The sequence below is a fragment of the Lissotriton vulgaris genome, chromosome 6 (genome assembly GCF_964263255.1).
Source record: "Lissotriton vulgaris chromosome 6, aLisVul1.2, whole genome shotgun sequence".
Lineage (NCBI taxonomy): Eukaryota > Metazoa > Chordata > Amphibia > Caudata > Salamandridae > Lissotriton > Lissotriton vulgaris.
In genome coordinates, this window is record NC_141694.1 from 691,717,388 (window position 1) to 691,742,741 (window position 25,354).

Sequence of the window (25,354 nt, forward strand, 5' to 3'; positions counted from 1 at the left end):
ATTCTTTAATGGATATGTCAACTTTATTGGGGGAATGGAAGCTCTGCTCATTATTTCTTCACACTCCCTCTCTTCTCTCTTTACTCCATCAATCTCTTATCTGTACTGTCCTCTACTGTACACACTCGGTGTACTACCCCTGTTCCAATTCATCATGATTGCATTCCTGCAGCAAATAGAAGATGTGTTTTCTCTTTTTCCAGCACCGTGCACCAACAATCATAAGGGCTGCATTTACTTTTCAATGCATATCCAACCCAGTGCAAAGAAATAAAATCAAAGAAGTACACAGAATATAAAAATGTGTACAAAAAATGCAGCAAACAAGAATAATAAGGTCACTGGAACATAAAGTCATAAACACAAAACAAAAAAAATTATTGGATACTGCCAGCTATGTTGTACAGGTGAATGTATACATTCAGCTTGGAATAATGTCAGCTAACATTAAAAAATTGAGCCTTTATCCTACCATGGTTCTTGACTCAGTTGGCAAAGGTTTCAGAATCCACACATCCTGATGTTTGTTTTGCCACAAAATAAAGTTTGTTTTGCTTGTTCTATTTCTGACTGGACTCAGATTTTGAGGTGGAGGCTTCCAGTGATGACAGCAGGAGTCTCTTGACAATCTGTTCCAGACATTTCTCCTTGGCATCCTTCATTCCCTTGGCCAGAATGTTGGCATACTCGGATGCCTCCTCCTTGTTCTTCTTTGTGCACTGCTTCTACAGAGCAATATGCCTGCACTTGTGCTGCAGCACTCTAGGAGTCACAAGATGTTGACTGAATTTGGGGTGCTTTTGTTCTAGGTGTCTTGTTTTCGTTGCTTAGGGGCTTCTTCACAACATAATAGTTGACATCATCTTCTTTTGAAAGTTTGAAGAGCTTGCCGATTCTGTGTGCTCTCTTTGGACCAAGATGACAGAGGACAGTGTTGTCAGTCAGGCCAGGAAAATCATTCTCACCTTTCCTCACAATCACCAAGTTGAGCATCAACAATGCAACAACAGACAGTTTTATGCTTTCTTCAGAGTCTTGCTAAAAAGCAACCGAACACATGTGTGGGTCAAGATTCATTGCTTCATGGGAAATCCCTGCTTGTCATTGCTCCCCCTAATGCGATAACGTACCCCTTTCACTCATCACCTAAGGGATCAGCAGGAACTTCGGTGGCCATGCACTTCTGAGAGAAAGTTTGGAGTTTGCTCTCATCATCAACACACTCATTTAATACACCAGAACACCATTTGAGGAAGAAAGACTAGCAGTTGTTGATGAGCCTTAACAGCCACCTGTTGATGAGTTTCAAAAGGCAAACCCTTCACATCTGTTCCTATCGAGATTTTGTAGAGCAAAAGTCAAGAAAGATGCTCCTTCGTCTGTACTGAACAAACCATTTTTCTCTACAATATCCCTATCTTGTCCCACTCACTTCACTATACACCTGACATTTCAGACCCGTCCATCTTGGGGACTTTCGCTATCCTGCTCCTAATCTTGAGATCACGCTTGTTGACCTAACCAAACTTCAAATCCCAGATCCAATCCCCCACCACAAACCGTGGACTTTTCAAAATTAGTTTTTTCCATCATATTTCACCTTCTTCAGCCCTTGTTTCTCTGCAATTCTATCAGCCAATACTTACTGAGTATAATTAATAGCATTTCCACAACCTATTTTTTTTTTTAAATCATCATGGTTTGAATTTTGGTTACTGGTTCTCTCCCTTTCAATAAACAAAAAGTACATATTTCAGTTAGAAAATGAGGGGTAAATCTATATAACCATACACTCTGTGGGAAAAACTCTTCCCACTCATGCCAAAGTGCGTTACCAAGCCACGCTATCTTTGAGCACACTATTTAAATCTCTCAACCTGACCAATACGTTGAGGCTCATACAAGGTGGTAAATGAAGCAGGGTTTCGCGAAAATTAAACCTGCTCGAATCGAGTACCTACCTAATATGTACTAAAAATAAGTAGATACAGTAAAATTAATGTACACCAAAACATAAACATGGTGAAACTGCCTTGCGCATGCCTGAACTTACATTTAAATGAATAATTATGTAATAACTTTGTGATTTAAAAGAAATTGCATGAATAGGCTGCATGTGCTCCAGTATTTTGCCTATTGCAGCATGCTATAAAGTAATGATTAATGCCGCTTTTTGCACTAAGCTTTTGCATTAATGGAAATTAGTGGATGGTGGGAGGTAAACAGTGATGGTTTCATTATCACATAATTAATAAATGTTCATTTCTATTCACTTTAGTGTGCTGAATGAAGACGCCATTTTATTTAACTTGGTTATGGTGGGAGGGGGGAGCTGCAAGGAGCGAGTTTGTTCTGCCATGAGGAGGAAAAGATGTGCTGTACGTCGCAGAAGACATGAAGGAGTAAAGGCCAGTGTGTCAGTTGCTTGCCAACTACTGTACCCAAGCGAGGGAACGGAGACGTCTTCTGAGAATAACTTTAATTTATAAGACGAAGAATGTGAATTTGTAACCTATGCGGAGAACATGTGAATAAGTTGAGATTCAGACCATGGGAACTGTTTTCTACAATTGTTGAATAAAGGTGAAGTCATAGTGACTTGACAACGCCACCTCCCCTGCCCACCAATCCCTGTACGAGTTATGGGGTAAAATGCAAAATTTGAGGGATGGACATGTCAATTTTAGACTATAATTAGGGTGCCTTTGGGGGTGTGGTTGGTGAAAAAGCTGCAGCCTTTGAAGACTGATGCCTAGCGCTAGGCAGACAAATGGTGGTGCGAGATATGCACGCGGGGGAATACCAGAAACTAACCACTGAAATCTCATTCAAAGAATGAAGCAGTGTGCACAAATAAGAGTGAGCAACCCTGCAGCAGGCAGTTTGACATGGGAGCAAATTAACATGCTGTAGGGGGAAAATATTTCTTGTGAAGAATCATGCTGTTTCCCCTAGTTATTCGAGAAATTGACTATAATAACATACTGCTTATTAATTTATAAAATGATGTTAGAATATTGTAAACTAGGTGTTATCAGTTCGTATTATTTTAGGTCGTGTTCCGAAGTTTTTAAACAAATATACATGAAACTAACTAATAAACCAACATGCACATTGTTGTCGCCGCTAATCGGCTCCTGCTGCTAAAAACTATTTCTTGCTTTCATTACCATTATATAAACTTGCTATTCAGAGCGCACTTCCAATGAATGAAATGTATATCTTTACATTGCAAGCCTTTAGGCTATTGCTATTCTAAGTGAATACATAAGTGAATACGCTGAGCATCGCTGTTTCATCACGTGAAACTGAAGCATCAGTGGTAACAGATCGCCAGCTGTTTTCCACATAATGCAGAGACAAGGGGCTGGAATCGGTCTAGCGTGTTTTAAGTAGCCGTTTCGTCTTGCACGGTTGTTCGTGTTTCAGAAATACTCTGTGCATCTCGCACTGCCGAAATACTGCAGACTGGCGGTTCATTTCAAGGAGATGGGATTACACAAGGGACGAAAACATCCGGCCTTCAATGGCTGCGTGCTGATTTCTTTTCTCATGGCGTGGGCGACAGTTTTGGGTCAGATTCACTATCCTATTTCGGAGGAAATTGAGATAAGCAAAACAAAATGAATATAGCGACAATCAGAAGCTAAAGCCAATATATAAGCACTCTGTTACATCAATGAATGCAAGCAACGACTGACTAGGGTGATATAAAACAAGTTTTAAAAAAAGTACACTGTGGGAGAAGAAACGCGAGACACGGCACCAGAGAGTATAAAAGGAGACACGGCCTGGCGGCCGTGAAACTGAAATTACGGCCAGCCGGCCGTGAATAATCAGGGGGTGAGAAATGCGCTGGAAGGGCTGCCTTTGATGTGGTAATGCGAGGCAGGCAGGCAGGCGGCTGGTGGCATTGTGCATGTGCTTTTTAGGGCTTGCGCTTGCGCAATGACCTAAAAAGCACATGCACTGCATGGAATCGCCAGTGGTTAAACTCTGGATAAGCCACAATAGAGCTTTGCCAGCTGTGCGCAAGCGCATCAGCAGGCAAGCCCTAAAAAGTAGAGATGCGTCGCTGTCAGTCGGTTTGCAGAGAGGCCTAGCTGTTCCAGTCCTGTCCTGTTCCTCTCCTTATATCTTATGTTCCCTGATTCCTTTTTGGGGAACCTCCATCATCTCCTGGGACCAGGGGATGGTTTTCCCTACAGACCGATAGGTTTGTATTTAGCCTTTATCGTTCTCAGAATCTCAGCATTAGTGTATTAGTCTCTGAATCTTTTGTCTCACCAACTATCCACTCCGTCAACAATATTTTGATATGCAATACTTTAGATGAACCTATTGTCTCTTCATATATATTTCCGTTAGGTATATTATTTTCTGGCATGAATATTTGCAAAACTTTTGTCTCTCCACCTATCTACTCCTTCATTCCATAATGTCATTGCATAATGAGTCTGTATAAGATACAACATTTCTCCTTCCATGAGATTTGGTGTTTGAAATTGTGACCTAATGCAGATGAGCAATTACCTTTACACTGAGATAACATTATCATTATTAACCTTACTGGGAGTCTGTATTAATTATCTAAATGATTGGTAAGTTAGTAATTATCATTGACATCAACTATTCAACTAATTGGTGCATTGACCAAGTAGAAGGAGAGTTGATATCAGGATTAGTCATTTAACAGATGTCCAAAGGGATTTATAAATAGAAATATCTGATGGAATGAATAAATTAACCCCAGCTCATCAGGGTTACTGGATAAATGTGTATGGGACATTGTAGTGATGTTTGTTGGGTATCAATTCCTGATCAATAATTAGTATGGACGATGGATCAGTGGCACCATTGTCTGTAACCAGAAAATTGGGATGTCCTCCTCCGCTGAAAATATCTTTAAAAAGTCTATCATAACCTTAGTTTTTTTCAGGCTACTTGGAATGGTAGTCTATAAATACAAAGTTGAAATAAGAGTTCCCTAGCAAACAATGAAACGTTCCTGCTATATCAAATGCCACTTTTTCCCAAGGATCGTTTGGCTACTGTACACGGTGCCAGTTTAACCATCAACATCCTATCACTATTTACACACTCTCGGCAATCTGTAACAAATCTCCAACAAATCTATAGGCCAGTTTATCAAGGCCAGGCCACCAAATGTGTTCCTTAAGTCTCCTCTTCATAGATGACATCCCTGGATGACGTTCATGGGCTAGCTCTCAAGTCCTTTGATACATTTTCCCTCTGGTTATTTCCCTTCCTCTTCAGATACTACTTTCAAAAGAGGAGAACTACCTTTACCTAATGTTGCTACAACATATCGACCTTTGTCACTATCAATTTCCTTGTGACATTGGGATTATCCAAAGGTAATCTTGAAAGAAAATACAATCTACAGTTAGATTACTTTTGCCAGGCACGTATACCACACAATAGATATCTTCTTGTAATCTAGATGTTAGCCTTGCAATATAGGCAGCAGCATTCCATCCTCTACCATGTGATGTTTATGGTCTGTCTACGAAAGGAGTTGAATGCCCCATACAAAATTCTGAAAATGTTCTACAGCCATGACACATGTCAACAATTCTCATTTAATAACTGCTACCTCCTTTCATTGAAATGTATTGTTGTAGAAGCAAATGCCACATTCCATTCTAATTTCTTCATCTTCTGTGCTAACACAACCCCTACTCCATATTATACACTAGCATCGACTGTTATAACATACTATTTCTCTACAAATAGATTTCAAGATAGGGTCTTCTATAATATCTTTTTTGATTTGAAGAAAGCTCTTTTTTGTGCCCCTGACCAGACAAATTCAGCATTCTTCCTCAGGAACATCTTCTTTGGTTCCATTTTTTTGACAAATGTACTATAAATATCCCAGGGATGTTTTGGGGACAACATCATCTCCTGACAAGGTATGTCCGAAGTTCGCTACTGTTCTGTTGAACAACTTACAAATCGAATATTTCTTTTAGATGTTTCATATATGTGTCTTCTGAATTCCAGTTAATGAGAATTTCATCCTGAAAGCATTTCACATAACTTCCAATGTCCTTGAAAATATGGAGCATGGCTCTTCGAAATACCACGACTAAGTCAAATGGCATTCATATGATTTGATATAAACCAAAAATAAGCTTTTAAATGTCTTGATTCAGGGTTCAATTCAATTTGGTGATATGCCTAGTGTGACTCTAGGGTGGAAAACCACTTGGCCCCATTCACTATAGAAATCAATTCATTGATACTCAAGAGTGGATGACAATTAATAACAATATTAGAATGTAATGCTTTTAACTCTACGTATAACCTTAAATTGGTATCCTGATTTCTAGCCAAAACTATAGGTTAAGCCATTCTGATAAATCTACTTCTTCAATAACCCAGTCCAAAATAAGTCATCCAGATAGTTCTTAAACTCATTGCCTGCACTCAGAGAATAATTCCTCATTTTTCTTCACAGCAGTGACATTCTTTTTCAACTTTAGGTTTTGAGAAAACCCCTTCAATATTCCTAATTTTTCGGCAAAAACATCTGGAAATGGTTCAATTAAACAATTGCTACTTTCAGATACTTTAATAAAGTTGCTCTTTGGCCTCTGGATTTAGTATAATTCCTAACTTCCACAAATCCTTCTACATCAGTACATTAATTCCCATGACAGCTACATACAGTTTTATATCTGCAGATGTTCCCTTAATTCTAAGGTTCCCCTGGTATATCCCACCATGTCTACACTAATACCATCAAATGCTTATGCTATGATGTCTGTTGGTTGGAGCATGTTTTCCTGGAAAAAAATCCCCTAATCTGTCTTTCAATATTTCTTTAGTAATGATTGATCATGGAGATCATGAATCTGCAAGTAGCTCTAAATGCCTAACAAAAATCTCAACCTAGCATAGTGGTGAGAATCAACTTTGCAACCCACAATCATTATGTTCTCCAGACAACTCGACCCTTTATTCATTTTAGTGTAACCACATTCATTATTCTCTTCTCCTGTTTTTATTTCCTCCTGTTCACATGTTGAGGCAATTTAAACTATCTTCATCTTAATTTTCACTTTATTTCTGTGCACTTCAGTAAAGTGAGCCAGAGTGTGCATTGAGACTGCAGTAATCTGCTCTTAGTGTTTAAACTGTGTTTGGAAAGTGTATGTAGCACTAGTTTTTTGGCTAGGAGAGTGAGTTGTTTGAGTGGTAGAAAAGCTATATCGTTAGAGGCCTATTTTAGGTCCTTACCTGCAGAACTCGAGTATGGATTGAACCTGTGTGTCTCCAAGGAGATTCTGAATTGAGGAGGGGCTTGCCAATGCGCTAGTATGTTCTGGGTGGCTGCTCCTAGGGCAATAGCGATTAGCCGGCCCCTCTGGGATTACAAGGGATATGTTAGGGGGTTGGGCAGGCTTAGTAGAATATATGCTGGGAAGCGCGGGAGCTGTGTATCAAGATGGGAGTCTATGTCATCAAGGATTGGTGTCCAATATGGTTGGATGTGTCTACAACTCCACAAGAGGTGCTCCAGAGTTCCTACCTCCCCACAACCCCTCCAACTCAGAGCACTAAGGTGGGAGTAAAAGTGATGCAAGAGCTCCGGTGTGTAGAACCAGTAGGTGGCAACCTTGGTCAGTGCCTCAGTGAGACCTTTGTGGTATGTGGCATGTCGTGATCTTCTTTGGCAAAGGCAGTCACCCTCCAGCTGAGCTCTGGTGACCCATTGAGATGGGTACCCCACCTCCCCCCTCCCAGTGGGCAAAAAATCTGGGGGTCAAGTGGGACGAAAATCTCTCTTTTGTGCCCCAGATCCATCAGGTCACAGGGTGCTGCCTGAGCAAAATGAGGAATCTCCGCCCAGTCCTGAAACTTTTGCCTGAGTCATGCCGGAAACCGTGATCCATGTCACCATCACATCGAGACTGGATTATGCTAACGGCCTGTATAGCGGTCTCCCGAAATATTTGGTCCAAAGGCTGCAGACGGTGCAAAATGCGGCAGCCAGGCTGCTTAAGCATATTCCTTTCAAAGAGCACATTTCCCCCCATCTTCGGGCCCTGCATTGGCTCCCGATTGCCAGTAGAATAAAATTTAAAACTCTTACTCTGGCCTACAGGTCCCTCTACAGTACTTGCCCTAATTATCTGAGAGCCCGTCTGCCCAGATACACACAGACCTGCTCCCTTCGCTCAAATGGTCAGGTGCTACTGAGTGTGCCGAGAGTCAAAAGGGCTAGATTGGGCGGCCGGACCTTTTCAGCCAACGTGGCCCGTCTCTGGAACTCCCTACCACCTGAGCTGCGAAAGGCCCAATCAGAAACAAGCTTTAGGAGACAGCTTAAGTCGTGGCTGTTCCCGGTGCCTCTCTAAAGCCGCAGACTCCCAGCTAGCTTTCTTGCCATGCCCTCACAGCGCCGGGACGCCTCCTAGTTGAGGCAGCTGTTCGCGCTTTATAAATACCAGTATTATTATTATTATTATTTGTAATATATGTCATCCCAATCTTTGTGATCATTAGCGAGCTTAACATGCCTCTTAAAAAGGGCTTAAAGGCCTCCCATACTATCTGATCATTTGTAGTGCCAAGATTATATCTAAAATATTCTTCTGCTTGTGCTACTACTTCTGCCTTTACTAATAGGGATCTATCTAGGGTCCACCTCCTCTGGCGTTTTTTTTGCTTTAGATTGACTACCAATACCACAGCTGAATGATCTGAAAGAATAGCAGGAACATAAGATATTGAGTCTACGTCCGAGAAAATGGTCTGATCCAGCAAGAAAAGTCTATTCTAGAGTGTTGTCTGTCTTTATTGCTATAAAAGGAAAAGTCTCTTTTAGAACCATTTTTCACACTCCATATATCTAAAAGACTGAATTCCTTAATAAGAGTTTTCAACTCAGAAAATGATCTACGGGGGACAATGTATTTGACTTTATAAGTACGATCTAACAATTCATCAAATACAAGATTGAAATCTCCCCCCAAGATAATAGGAGCAGATGAGCCAACAGGCTCGCCTTTAACTTTATCAGGATTATCTTGATTCGGCCCACAATAGACTGCACATACCAGGGGTGCGCCATATATCGAGAGAGTAGCCACAAGCCATCTTCCGGATTGGTCTGTTTCAAACTTTTCAAACTTTATCCCTGTGTTACCTCTAATGATAATTGCCACACCCCTGGAGCTTCCCCTTTGTTCCGAGTAAAGGCCTTCCTGGACCCATCTGAACTTGCTGAACCTCAGCCTGCACTCATGGGCCTCTAAATGGGTTTCTTCTAGAAAACAAATATGGGCCTTACAGTTGTAAAGGAATTCACTCACTCTAGACAATTTCCTCCTATCTCTCAGGCCATTCACGTTCCAACTTATTACTTTAATACCAGAGATACTAGCCATTTATTAAAATGCCCCCCCCCCCAAAAGGCTTGCTCCATACCCAAGCTGGTGTTGTGCTTTCCTTTACTTTTGGTTGTATCTGGACTAATTTATTTATTTTGCTCCCTTCCCTCTGCCCCCCACCCAACCCCCTCTCCCCCCTGAGGAACCCCCTCATACTTCCCTTCGGCAATCATTGTCGCCTATTCAGGACTACCCTTGTGCCAACATCAGAGCAAACCCCTAATGGTTGAAAGATAAAGCCCAAAGTAAACAAAGAAAAAAAAGGCAAAAGTGACCCCATTGAAACATTTACCCATTTGGGATATTGTGCTTAAGACACACCAAAAAAAGTGTATTATTATTTATTTATTTATTTATTTATATATATTCACTGAAAAAACCAGTGGTTTGACACCAGTTATAGTTAGCTGGAAATTTTACTGACATAAAACCATTGAAATTCCCACGTTACAGTTAGTTGGACTCACTATAACTTGCGCAATGCACTTCTGATGACGTCACATATTAAATCACTCATGACATGATCAGTGACATCACTCATGACATCACTGATGATACCATCCAGTGATGGTGTGTCTTTCTGAAAAATAAATATGTTTTCTATATGTATATGAAAAAGGTCGATGGAAGAATAAATGTTTAAGTAAGTGTCTAAATGGATGGTTTTTAAAAAAAAAATGGATTGGTTAACAGGCTTATTAAGTGTATCTTAGTGAATACATATATTAGCGAGTAATGTTTAAACATTTAAATATATGTATCAGTGTTTCACTTTGTGTATAAGTGGCTGCATAGGTTGGTGAGTAGCTACATGTGTGTGTATATGGGTTATCAGATTTTTTTTAGTATCAGTATGAGTGTCTATATGGTTTGGTGGGGGTATTACTTAGCACATAGATGCATCAATGACTGACTCACTGTATGTGTTTTGAAGACAGCATATGTGCAGGACTGTATGGGTGGATGAGTGTGTATATGTGTGTGTTAGTGAGTGAATGACTGTCTCACTAGTGTCTTTATCAGTAACTACATTTGTTTTAATCTAGTATATGTGAGTATTGATGTATATAAGTGAGTATATGTGAGAGTGAGAGATTGTAAGAGTTCCTGTTTAAATAAGTATGTCTTTCTATTAGTGATTGTTTTAGAGAGTAAGTATGTGTAAGTTTCCTTAGAAATAAGGTGGTAGTGGGTGTATAGCTGTATATGCAAATAAATGGATGTTCAATAGTTTATTTGCATGTGTGAGTATGTGTGTGAGTAACTTTTGGATGACTGTCGGTGTGTAACAGGATGTATAGGTGTATCACTACATATGATGAGTGAGTATATGTATGAGTGACTATATAGAACTGTTGGTGAATGAGTGGATGTGTATATAGTTGGTTGAATTACTGAATTGGTTGTTGCAACTAGTATGGGTATCTCCATTTTTTGGGAAAATGTTAGTTTCTATTTTTGAATATGTGTTTCAAGGATTACATTACACTGAAAGGAGGTCTGTCACTCTGTCACAAGGATGGTGTCATGAGTGATGCCACTGACCATGTCATGAGTGATGTAATATGTGACGTCATCAGCAGTGCATTGCAGGCGCGCAAGTTATAGTGAGTCCAACTAACTATAACGTGGGAATTTTAATGGTTTTATGTCAGTAAAATTTCTAGCTAACTATAACTGGTGTGAAACCTATGGTTTTTTCCGTGAATTTAATAGGTTTTTTAAATGCTAATTCCTAACTATAACTGGTGTGAAACCTATGCTTTTTTCAGTGGATTTCAAAGGTTTTTTATATGCTAATTCCTAACTATAACGATTGTGAAACCTCTGGTTTTTTCACTGATTTTCAAAGGTTTTTTAAAAGCTAATTCCTTTCTGTATCGAGTTTGTAACCTACGATCTTTTTTTAATCTGCTGTTTTGTGTAAGTATTATTTTTTTTATTTTTTTTATAATAATGTTTTTTTAATGATTTTTTTTTTAATCAATTTTTCCTGGGGCGCTATGGGTGCGCGCACTGGTAAGCTCTCCGGAAAGCGCACCCAGAGCACTACTTGCGTTCGTGTAAAAAAATATGAATGAAAAATAAGTAATAACGCAAGACATTTAGTACCATACATATAAAAGCAGTATTCTTGAATAAGGAAATTAAAATGATTTTGCATTTCCGTGAAACTATCAAAACGTCACTTAGGTGCGCCACGTAAGCGCCCCCGTAAGCGCCTTCGTTCACGCCGCGTATGCGCCCCCGGAAGCGCCTACGTTAGCGCCGCGTAAGCGCCCCCGGAAGCGTTTCGGTGTGCGCAGCGTAAGCGTGTCAGGTCATGTGACCTTAAAATAACACTTTTCATTGGTTGCTAACAGCTTTTTTTTAAAAAGAATGAAATCCCCACCCATTTCCTTCACTTTTTCTTTCACTTTTGTGACTGAAAGACCTGCCTTTTCGCTCTTGGTTCTTTGTTGGATATCTTGGATTATCATGGCTGCCTCACCATCCAGCTGTGAAGATGACTCCAATGAATTCATCGATGAAGTGTCTCCTCAGCCAAAAGTCAAAGAACATTTCATCTGGAATTTTTTTTCCATATCTGATGACCAGAAGAAGGTAAATGCTCCAAAAGTGGAGTGCAGGATCTGTCACACAGTCCTGTCATGGGGTGCCCCCACTAAAAAATATTTTTTGGGGAACTCCACAATGGTTTGCCATGTGGAGAGGAGGCACCCCCAGAATTTTTGCCCAGGAAAGTGTCAGGGCTCTGACACAAGAGGTTCCCAGTGATGGGGCCTCTACATCAACCGGAGGACCAACAACATCGGTGAGGGGGAGATCACAAGAGCTGGTCCTGAACATTCAGCCTGCATTTAACAAAGGCGTCCTTAAATGCAGAGACTGTGATCAGCTACTTTGCTATGGGGAGCAATGTGTTCTGCTCATGGTTCGAGCATTGGAGAACCATCGCTGCTGTTCCCAGCCCTAATTTTTTAATTTTTTTTTTTGCTCCTGTTGAGCAGTTTCCATTCCCTGTTTTTGTTCTAAAAAAAGAAAAAAGAAGAAAAAAAAAGTTATTTTCAGAACTACCTCCAATTCTCATCAAAGAGCTATATTCTTAAAACAATGAAAAAGAGTAAGTGAAGTGGAGTGCTTTGATAAAGGAAAGGAAAATGAGTAAGAAAGAACAGAAAGGTATGAGAGGAGAAAGGAAGTGAAGTAGGGGGACTGAAAGAAGGTGAGTGTTGGGAAGGAAAGTAAGGAGAAGGAGAGTGAACATGGGGAATGTGGATATTCAAAGAAAATGTAGAAAAGGAACGGGGGTGTGGAAGGGTAAGAAAAGATGCATTGCTGGAGTTGCATCATTTTTGTTCCACACTCCAGCAATGCATCACTTTTGCGCTTACAGATACGTCTGAAATACTGACGCATCTGTAAGTACTTGCGACATAATACGTCATATATTTAATATGACGCATGACTAGAAGACTGAAGGACTCATTTATGAGGCCATGCGTCACTTTTACGCCACCGGTGCGTCACTTTTTGTGACGCACCAGTGCTGTAAAAAATGCACCTTATTCAGTCATATTTAAAAAGTGATGCATCTAGGTAGATGCGTCACTTTGTAAAACCCTGCGCCACAGTATACCTACGTCAGGTGTAATGTATGCAAAAGGGACGTATTGACGCAAGAAAGGGTCGTAGAGGTGTTGCAGTGAAATCTATGACATATCACTGCGTCACTTTTATGACGCTGTTGCGTCCAAATCTTGCGCCTGTTTCACAGCAGGCGTAAGACTGATGCAGGCCCTTTCACATGGGCCTGGCCCCATGTGAAAGGATGCATTGCTGGAGTTGCATCGTTTTTGTGACACACTCCAGCAATGCATCACTTTTACGCTTACAGATACGCCTGAAATACTGACGTATATGTAAGTACTTGTGACATAATACATCATATATTTAATATGACGCATGAGTAGAAGACTGAAGGCCTCATTTATGAGGCCATGCGTCACTTTTAGACCACCGGTACGTCACTTTTTGTGACGCACCAGTGCTGTTAAAAATGCACCTTACTGAGTCATATTTACAAAGTGATGCATCTAGGTAGATGCGTCACTTTGTAAACCCCTGCGCCACAGTATACCTACGTCAGGTGTAATGTATGCAAAAGGGACGTATTGACGCAAGTAAGGGTCGTAGAGGTGACGCAGTGAAATCTATGAGATATCACTGCGTCACTTTTATAACGCTGTTGCGTCCAAATCTTGCGCCTGTTTCACAGCAGGCGTAAGACTGATGCAGGCCCTTTCACATGGGCCTGGCCCCATGTAAAAGGATGCATTGCTGGAGTTGCATCATTTTTGTGACACACTCCAGCAATGCATCACTTTTGCGCTTACAGACACATCTGAAATACTGACGTATCTGTAAGTACTTGCGACATAATGCGTCATATATTAAATATGACGCATGAGTAGAAGACTGAAGGCCTCATTTATGAGGCCATGCGTCACTTTTAGACCACTGGTACGTCACTTTTTGTGACGCACCAGTGCTGTTAAAAATGCACCTTACTGAGTCATATTTACAAAGTGACGCATCTAGGTAGATGCGTCACTTTGTAAACCCCTGCGCCACATTATACCTACGTCAGGTGTAATGTATGCAAAAGGGGCGTATTGACGCAAGAAAGGGTCGTAGAGGTGATGCAGTGAAATCTATGAGATATCACTGCGTCACTTTTATGACGCTGTTGCGTCCAAATCCTGCGCCTGTTTCACAGCAGGCGTAAGACTGATGCAGGCCCTTTCACATGAGCCTGGCCCCATGTGAAATGATGCATTGCTGGAGTTGCATCATTTTTGTGACACACTCCAGCAATGCATCACTTTTGCGCTTACAGATACGTCTGAAATACTGACGTATCTGTAAGTACTTGCGACATAATACGTCATATATTTAATATGACGCATGAGTAGAAGACAGAAGGCCTCATTTATAAGGCCATGCGTCACTTTTACGCCACCGGTACGTCACTTTTTGTGACGCACCAGTGCTGTTAAAAATGCACCTTATTGAGTCATATTTACAAAGTGACGCATCTAGGTACATGCCTCACTTTGTAAACCCCTGCACCACATTATACCTACGTCAGGTGTAATGTATGCAAAAGGGACGTATTGACGCAAGAAAGGGTCGTAGAGGTGACGCAGTGAAATCTATGAGATATCACTGCGTCACTTTTATGACGTTGTTGCGTCCAAATCTTGCGCCTGTTTCACAGCAGGCGTAAGACTGATCAAGCCCTTTCACATGGGCCTGGCCCCATGTGAAAGGATGCATTGCTGGAGTTGCATCATTTTTGTGACACACTCCAGCAATGCATCACTTTTGCGCTTACAGACACATCTGAAATACTGACGTATCTGTAAGTACTTGCAACATAATGCGTCATATAATAAATATGACGCATGAGTAGAAGACTGAAGGCCTCATTTATGAGGCCATGCGTCACTTTTACGCCACCGGTACATCACTTTTTGTGACGCACCAGTGCTGTTAAAAATGCACTTTATTCAGTCATATTTACAAAGTGACGCATCTAGGTAGATGCTCCACTTTGTAAACCCCTGCGCCACATTATACCTACGTCAGGTGTAATGTATGCAAAAGGGGCGTATTGACGCAAGAAAGGGTCGTAGAGGTGACGCAGTGAAATCTATGAGATATCACTGCGTCACTTTTATGACGCTGTTGCGTCCAAATCTTGCGCCTGTTTCACAGCAGGCGTAAGACTGATGCAGGCCCTTTCACATGGGCCTGGCCCCATGTGAAAGGATGCATTGCTGGAGTTGCATCATTTTTGTGACACACTCCAGCAATGCATCACTTTTGCGCTTACAGACACATCTGAAATACTGACAAAAATGTAAGTACCTGCGACATAATGCGTCATATATTAAATATGACGCATGAGTAGAAGACTGAAGGCCTCATTTATGAGGCCATGCGTCACTTTTACGCGACCGGTACGTCACTTTTTGTGACGCACCAGTGCTGTTAAAAATGCACCTTACTGAGTCATATTTACAAAGTGGCACATCTAGGTAGATGCGTCACTTTGTAAACCCCTGCGCCACATTATACCTACGTCAGGTGTAATGTATGCAAAAGGGGCGTATTGACACAAGAAAGGGTCGTAGAGGTGACGCTGTGAAATCTATAAGATATCACTGCGTCACTTTTATGACGCTGTTGCGTCGAAATCCTGCGCCTGTTTCACAGCAGGCGTCAGACTGATGCAGGCCCTTTCACATGAGCCTGGCCCCATGTGAAATGATGCATTGCTGGAGTTGCATCATTTTTGTGACACACTCCAGCAATGCATCACTTTTGCGCTTACAGATACGTCTGAAATACTGACGTATCTGTAAGTACTTGCAACATAATACGTCATATATTTAATATGACGCATGAGTAGAAGACTGAAGGCCTCATTTATGAGGCCATGCGTCACTTTTACGCCACCGGTACGTCACTTTTTGTGATGCACCAATGCTGTTAAAAATGTACCCTATTAAGTCATATTTACAAAGTGACGCATCTAGGTAGATGCGTCACTTTGTAAACCCCTGCGCCACATTATACCTACGTCAGGTGTAATGTATGCAAAAGGGACGTATTGACAGAAGAAACGGTCGTAGAGGTGACGCAGTGAAATCTATAAGATATCACTGCGTCACTTTTATGACACTGTTGCGTCCAAATCTTGCGCCTGTTTCACAGCAGGCGTAAGACTGATGCAGGCCCTTTCACATGGGCCTGGCCCCATGTGAAAGGATGCATTGCTGAAGTTGCATCATTTTTATGACACACTCCAGCAATGCATCACTTTTTCGCTTACAGATACGTCTGAAATACTGACGTATCTGTAAGTACTTGCGACATAATGCGTCATATATTAAATATGACGCATGAGTAGAAGACTGAAGGTCTCATTTATGAGGCCATGCATCACTTTTATGCCACCAGTACGTCACTTTTTGTGACGTATCAGCAGCGTAAAACATGCACCTTATTGAGTCATATTTACAAAGTAACGCATCTAGGTAGATGCATCACTTTGTAAACCCCTGCGCCACATTATACCTACGTCAGGTGTAATGTAGGCAAAAGGAGCGTATTGACGCAAGAAAGGGTCGTAGAGGTGACGCAGTGAATGAACTGGGTTTTCCCCATGCTACGCTCCCCCGTACGCTCTCCGGTGCGCGTACCGGGCGCTCCCCCCGCGAAAATTGAAAAAAATATATATTTGTTTGCCCCGCGGGGCCCTTTTATGGCCCCCACATCAATTCTAGGGGGTCAGGGGGGATCTACCCTGCCCCCTTTTGCTCATTCCCCCATTGTTTTTGCCACCTCTTGTGTCTCGATCCTACCGAAACACAAGGTTGCGGCCGCTCCGGACTGTTTGGAATGTTGACAGACACCCAAGAGCCAATCAGCTCTCCGCTCGCGAACTCGCGTAGCGCGCCCGGTGCGCGTTCCAGGGCGCACTTATAGATATATATATTTTTTTGAACCTAAATTACTCAAAATCCACTGGAGCACATATCTTGAGACATAGCAAAGGCACATCGGGCTACCAGTCCGTACAATTTTGCCAAATTTGGTGGAAATCCATTCAGCCGTTCTTGCTAAAAGTGAGTCCAACCGCCCTATGGAAATTAACATGAGGAAAACACGTTTCGGGACCCCCCTTTTATCTCGGCCCCCGCTTTCAAGGAAGGACCGGAGCTTCGCGAGGCAAATTTGAGGAAATTTTCAGGCAGATTCATCAACCGACGCCAAAGTTATTCGCAATAGAATTTAGAGATTTTGCATTGAAAAAAATCCTAACTATAACTACCTACTGGCGACCGCCAGTAGGATATATGTATATATATATATATTCACTGAAAAAACCATAGGTTATAGACCATATATAGTTAGGAATTCGCATTTACAAAACCTTATTTTACTCACACAAAACCATTGAAATTCCATATATAGTTAGTTGCACTAACTATATATCGCGCACTCGCAATCCACTGCTGATGATGTCACATATTACATCATTCATGACATGGTCAGTGACATCACTGATGACATCACTGATGACATCTCAAATGACATCACTGATGACATCTCAAATGACATCACTGATGACATCACTGATGACATCTCATTTGACATTACTGATCACATCACTGATGATATCATTCATGTGATAATACGATGAACCTCTTCAGACTCTAATATAACCTTAGATACAATCAGTGTAAACAGACACTCACAGACTGTCACTCATCCATGGAGTTACTCACACACCTAGTCAGTCATGCAAAGAATCAATCACACCTCCATTTCCTCAACTATACAGTTATACAAACTTTACTTATTCAAACATATACTAACACATATTTACTCTCTTATACAATCCCTGATACAAGTTCACAATGATCCATACAGCCACTCACACATTCACTGGCTCTTATGCACAGTTATTTATATATGTCAACTCTCACATGTACTGTGTTTTACATATGTACTTACTTTGACATGTAGCACTGAGATATCCATTCACTCACCAATACACTCATGCACACAGTCAACCGCCCATACAGCTGTTTCCACATGCACTTTTGAAACCATACATCTAGTGAATCAACTGCTCACACATCTATGCACAGAGTCATACACCTCCCAGCCACCCACACACACACTCAGTCTCCCATACAAATACTTGGGCAACCAATCAATAACCCATATAGTTACTCATATAGCTACTTATCAACACATGCAACAGTTTACAGAACAACAGACATAATGATGCACAAATTAAGACAGTTTAGTCACTAACCCATGCACTCAGTGAGACACATTTAATCACTCACTCATACAGTCAGTCATGCACGTAGTAAATCCTTCATCCAGACACTTATACATCCACTCATTCTTCAATATGTAAGACATATTTTAACTTTACAGAAACATACAGTCACTGGATGTTGTCATCAGTGATGTCATCAGTGATGTCATTTGAGATGTCATCAGTGATGTCATCAGTGATGTCACTGACCATGTCATGAATGATGTAATATGTGACATCATCAGCAGTGGATTGCGGGTGCGCGATATATAGTTAGTGCAACTAACTATATATGGAATTTCAATGGTTTTGTGTGAGTAAAATAAGGTTTTGTAAATGCGAATTCCTAACTATATATGGTCTATAACCTATGGTTTTTTCAGTGAATTTTCAAGGTTTTGTAAATGCTAATTCCTAACTATATATGGTCTATAACCTATGGTTTTTTCAGTGAATTTTCAAGGTTTTGTAAATGCTAATTCCTAACTATATATGGTCTATAGCCTATGGTTTTTTCAGTGAATATATATATATACATACATATATAAACATATATCATCTGTATATCTATATAAATACAAACATAAATGCATGCATACATATACTTATATGCATACAGATGCATGTTATTTACATGAAAGTTGAAAAAACACTAATAAAAGCAAAGCTAAAAAGCCACCTCATTACAAACAGAATGGCTTTAACTTAAACGAGGGCGAGATCTATTGCATTTTCAATGCTTGTTTACTTTGGTTCCATCAAGAAGGCATTCAGATGTGTCACACATTTGCCATAAATTCTGAATGTTAGCACTCTAGTTGCACATTAGATCACTGTAGTAAAGCTACTGCTCACCAGGGACGTCTGCTGCTGGTATTCAAAGTGCATGTTTCAGTCTGCATGTCAGAATTTTTTTAATGAAATAGAAGAGGATTTGAGAAGTCACTCAAAATGATCCCTAATTTTTCTTTCTGCAGCACTAATCATAATTCATATGGCAAAATATACCCCCTCATTTTGTTCCTTTTTAAATTAAATGTTTTAAGAGTTACCACTTTATTCCAATCAAGATGGCTTCAGGTGTGCCATACCTTTGTAATAAGTAGGACTGTTAGCGCTCTAGTTGTTCTTTAGAACACTCTGGGACATTCTGTCATTGGGCTATACTTGGGCTACATCTGGGTGATATTTGGGCTACATTTGGGCTCTTTTGTCTCTGGTGGCCATTTTGGGAGACTGCATGTCAGAATTTTTTAATGAAATAGAAGAGGATTTGAAAAGTCACTCAAAATGTGCCCTAATTTTTCTTTCTGCAGCACTAATAATACCTTCTATTGCATAATATACCCCCTCATTTTGTTCCTTTTTAAATTAAATGTTTTAAGAGTTACCACTTTATTCCCATCACGATGGCTACAGGTGTGCTATACCTTTGTAATAAGTAGGACTGTTAGCGCTCTAGTTGTTCTTTAGAACACTCTGGGACATTCTGTCATTGGGCTATACTTGGGCTACATCTGGGTGATATTTGGGCTACATTTGGGCTCTTTTGTCTCTGGTGGCCATTTTGGGAGACTGCATGTCAGAATGTTTTAATGAAATAGAAAAGGATTTGAGAAGTCACTCAAAATGTGCCCTAATTTTTCATTCTGCAGCACTAATCATACTTTCTATGGAAAAATATACCCCCTCATGTTGTTTCTTTTTAAATTAAATGTTTTAAGAGTTACCACTTTATTCCAATCAAGATGGCTTCAGGTGTGCCATACCTTTGTAATAAGTAGGACTGTTAGCGCTCTAGTTGTTCTTTAGAACACTCTGGGACATTCTGTCATTGGGCTATACTTGGGCTACATCTGGGTGATATTTGGGCTACATTTGGGCTCTTTTGTCTCTGGTGGCCATTTTGGGAGACTGCATGTCAGAATGTTTTAATGAAATAGTAAAGGATTTGAGAAGTCACTCAAAATGTGCCCTAATTTTTCATTCTGCAGCACTAATCATACTTTCTATGGCAAAATATACCCCCTCATGTTGTTTCTTTTTAAATTAAATGTTTTAAGAGTTACCACTTTATTCCAATCAAGATGGCTTCAGGTGTGCTATACCTTTGTAATAAATAGGACTGTTAGCGCTCTAGTTGTTCTTTAGAACACTCTAGGAGGCTGCAGTAGAACACAAAGAAATCAACTGACAGTCTCTGTCCTTGTTGGATGTACATGTTTTACTGAGAATGTCAGACTTCATTTTCACATGACTGAGAAAGATAATGTGAATTTACAGAAAATATGCTTTCAGTTTAGCTTATAGATCCCCTTCCAAACCACTGTGGGAAAATCATGAGATATTAGTTTTCTTTCAAACAATATTCATGATATCACAGCAGAAGGTTTTTTCACATGGTAAAATCACCTTAGAACCCACCACAATTCCTAAAACGAGTATGGTACCATCAACAAATGATTTATAATGTAACTAAAGTCCTAAAACCCTCTATTAACTACAATGCTTTTTAATGAGGTGCTATCATGTATATTGGTCCCAAGATGGCTGCCAACACTTCTTGGATGAAGTGCTGACAGCCAATCAGATCAGATGTGTGGTTAGGCTCCGCCCAGATATATATCTTTTTTTGAACCTAAATTACTCAAAATCCACTGGAGCACATATATTGAGACCTAGCAAAGGCACATCGGGCTAACAGTCCCTACAATTTTGCCAAGTTTCGTGCAAATCCATTCAGCCGTTCGAGCTAAAAGTGAGGCCAACCGCCCTATGGAAATTAACATGGGAAAAACGCGTTTTGGGACCCCCCTTTTTTCTCGGCCCCCCCTTGATGAAACCCTCCCAAATTGTCAGGGGCTGCTCAGAAACAAAATGTTCCATTTTCCTGAAAATTTCAGCCAATTCCGTCCACAAACGCCAAAGTTATTAGACATAGAATTTTCAAAAATCCCATAGAGAAAAATTCCTAACTATATATACCTACTGGCGACCGCCAGTAGGTAATATATATATATATATATATATATATATATATATATATATATATATTTCACCTCCCAGGCAGAAAAAGACTACCAGGGCGAGACTTGTGCAGACCAAAAGTGATTTTATTTCTCTGTCGCCCTCGGACGCGTTTCGCCTGACCAGCAGGCTTGTTCACCGATACTTCACAAAATAGCAAGCGCCATTTAAAGAAAGTAGTGCAACCAAGTAGTCACGTGATTAAAACTACAGATCAACTGATAGTGAAAACAGACTGGTAGTTTTTACATACAGACACGGTGGCTTAGTGCAAAATCAATCGCGTTCAAAACTTTCTGCTTCGACATTGCCAAATAAAACAACTGGTTTAAACATTTAAGCATTGCGCTCGTTTAACATTTTGGAACCAGTTACTCATATCATGTAAATTACATAGCGTCGCACAAAGGTTTAACAATAAGCCCATAGTGGGCAGCACTGCTTGCCCCATGATAATGGTATGCGGTCAATGTTTTCAGAGATCTTGCCCTAGTGGGCATATGAATTACTGTTGTCTGTCATACGGGCACAGAAAAGTGAAAGAAAAGGAAAAGAACAGTAAAAGAAACCAATTCATTTTGTGAATATTTTGCATTTGATACATTTATACCAATTTTATATGCAATGCGGAACTTATAGCTGAGGTCACCACTACTCTCCCTTTAGTGACTTAACCTACAGTCTTTTTGCTTAGATTTCTGTTTACCGGGCAGTTGGCATTTCTGGCTATTGTAATGAGGCTATGTCACATGTCACAAATGGGTGCTCATATCTTGGCACTTTTCTTCTGGAGAAGGAGGAGTAGGAGAGGATATATATATATATATATATATATATATATATATATATATATATATATATATATATATATATATATATATATATATATATATATATATATATATATATATATATATATATCAGTCACACAAAGGGTAGCCCCCAAATAGAAAAGACCTCAGGTTGATGCTTCAGCCGGACTTTATTGACGAACAGCTGCAGACATTTTAAAAACAAAGTTGCATCTCCTCTAGCTGCCAGACGCGTTTCGGGTGATGAATCCCTTTCTCAATGGCGTGGACTGCATTACACAGGAAAGTTTTGTGCACCGATTTAAACTCTCAAGGACCGCCCCAGTGGGTGGAGCCAACCGCATGGCCCTGTGGTCCCTGTAGTGCCTGTATTACTCTGGTGAGTCTCCTGTGTTCAGCAATTTAGTCCCAGTTTTAACCCCAGTGGGTTGATGCAGAAGTTCGCTTTTTAAAAGGCTGTATGTTTTGCGCTGAACATCCCGGCAACTAACCTCCCAAAAGCAACATGACGCCGGTTGACGCCAAATGCGGGCCCGCATTCACGCGGTGGGTTCTTTTCTGCGGCTGGGCTCCAGCCGCTCAATATCAGTCACACAAAGGGTAGCCCCCAAATAGAAAAGACCTCAGGTTGATGCTTCAGCCGGACTTTATTGACGAACAGCTGCAGACATTTTAAAAACAAAGTTGCATCTCCTCTAGCTGCCAGACGCGTTTCGGGTGATGAATCCCTTTCTCAATGGCGTGGACTGCATTACACAGGAAAGTTTTGTGCACCGATTTAAACTCTCAAGGACCGCCCCAGTGGGTGGAGCCAACCGCATGGCCCTGTGGTCCCTGTAGTGCCTGTATTACTCTGGTGAGTCTCCTGTGTTCAGCAATTTAGTCCCAGTTTTAACCCCAGTGGGTTGATGCAGAAGTTCGCTTTTTAAAAGGCTGTATGTTTTGCGCTGAACATCCCGGCAACTAACCTCCCAAAAGCAACATGACGCCGGTTGACGCCAAATGCGGGCCCGCATTCACGCGGTGGGTTCTTTTCTGCGGCTGGGCTCCAGCCGCTCAATATCAGTCACACAAAGGGTAGCCCCCAAATAGAAAAGACCTCAGGTTGATGCTTCAGCCGGACTTTATTGACGAACAGCTGCAGACATTTTAAAAACAAAGTTGCATCTCCTCTAGCTGCCAGACGCGTTTCGGGTGATGAATCCCTTTCTCAATGGCGTGGACTGCATTACACAGGAAAGTTTTGTGCACCGATTTAAACTCTCAAGGACCGCCCCAGTGGGTGGAGCCAACCGCATGGCCCTGTGGTCCCTGTAGTGCCTGTATTACTCTGGTGAGTCTCCTGTGTTCAGCAATTTAGTCCCAGTTTTAACCCCAGTGGGTTGATGCAGAAGTTCGCTTTTTAAAAGGCTGTATGTTTTGCGCTGAACATCCCGGCAACTAACCTCCCAAAAGCAACATGACGCCGGTTGACGCCAAATGCGGGCCCGCATTCACGCGGTGGGTTCTTTTCTGCGGCTGGGCTCCAGCCGCTCAATATCAGTCACACAAAGGGTAGCCCCCAAATAGAAAAGACCTCAGGTTGATGCTTCAGCCGGACTAAATTGCTGAACACAGGAGACTCACCAGAGTAATACAGGCACTACAGGGACCACAGGGCCATGCGGTTGGCTCCACCCACTGGGGCGGTCCTTGAGAGTTTAAATCGGTGCACAAAACTTTCCTGTGTAATGCAGTCCACGCCATTGAGAAAGGGATTCATCACCCGAAACGCGTCTGGCAGCTAGAGGAGATGCAACTTTGTTTTTAAAATGTCTGCAGCTGTTCGTCAATAAAGTCCGGCTGAAGCATCAACCTGAGGTCTTTTCTATTTGGGGGCTACCCTTTGTGTGACTGATATTGAGCGGCTGGAGCCCAGCCGCAGAAAAGAACCCACCGCGTGAATGCGGGCCCGCATTTGGCGTCAACCGGCGTCATGTTGCTTTTGGGAGGTTAGTTGCCGGGATGTTCAGCGCAAAACATACAGCCTTTTAAAAAGCGAACTTCTGCATCAACCCACTGGGGTTAAAACTGGGACTAAATTGCTGAACACAGGAGACTCACCAGAGTAATACAGGCACTACAGGGACCACAGGGCCATGCGGTTGGCTCCACCCACTGGGGCGGTCCTTGAGAGTTTAAATCGGTGCACAAAACTTTCCTGTGTAATGCAGTCCACGCCATTGAGAAAGGGATTCATCACCCGAAACGCGTCTGGCAGCTAGAGGAGATGCAACTTTGTTTTTAAAATGTCTGCAGCTGTTCGTCAATAAAGTCCGGCTGAAGCATCAACCTGAGGTCTTTTCTATTTGGGGGCTACCCTTTGTGTGACTGATATTGAGCGGCTGGAGCCCAGCCGCAGAAAAGAACCCACCGCGTGAATGCGGGCCCGCATTTGGCGTCAACCGGCGTCATGTTGCTTTTGGGAGGTTAGTTGCCGGGATGTTCAGCGCAAAACATACAGCCTTTTAAAAAGCGAACTTCTGCATCAACCCACTGGGGTTAAAACTGGGACTAAATTGCTGAACACAGGAGACTCACCAGAGTAATACAGGCACTACAGGGACCACAGGGCCATGCGGTTGGCTCCACCCACTGGGGCGGTCCTTGAGAGTTTAAATCGGTGCACAAAACTTTCCTGTGTAATGCAGTCCACGCCATTGAGAAAGGGATTCATCACCCGAAACGCGTCTGGCAGCTAGAGGAGATGCAACTTTGTTTTTAAAATGTCTGCAGCTGTTCGTCAATAAAGTCCGGCTGAAGCATCAACCTGAGGTCTTTTCTATTTGGGGGCTACCCTTTGTGTGACTGATATATATATATATATATATATATATATTTTTTTTTTATTCTATCAGATCTCAAATCTTTTTTTTTCCACTTTTTTTTTCTGTCCTTTTCTTTCCCCTGTGATTTCCCTATTGCTTCTTCTTCTATAGTGAGAAAGGGGGGGAACAGGTGTTATGGCAATCGCCTCTAGAATACAAACTTAATTAAGACCAGATGGAGAGTTCTCTTTCATTTAGGATCAGGAAGGTGTCCAATTCTTGGGGAGAGCTAAAATTGTGGAGCTTATTCCTCCAAATCACCTTCAGGAGCGCCGGGAACTTCATCTGGACATTCGCCCCCAATCTCCTAAGCTCAGGCAT

The 25,354-nt window shown here is 41.4% G+C and overlaps 1 pseudogene; it reads right to left on the reverse strand.

Annotated features, from left to right (window-relative positions):
• Positions 1 to 560: 560 nt before the first annotated feature.
• Positions 561 to 25,354, reverse strand: LOC147707851 (small ribosomal subunit protein eS6 pseudogene; annotated as a pseudogene).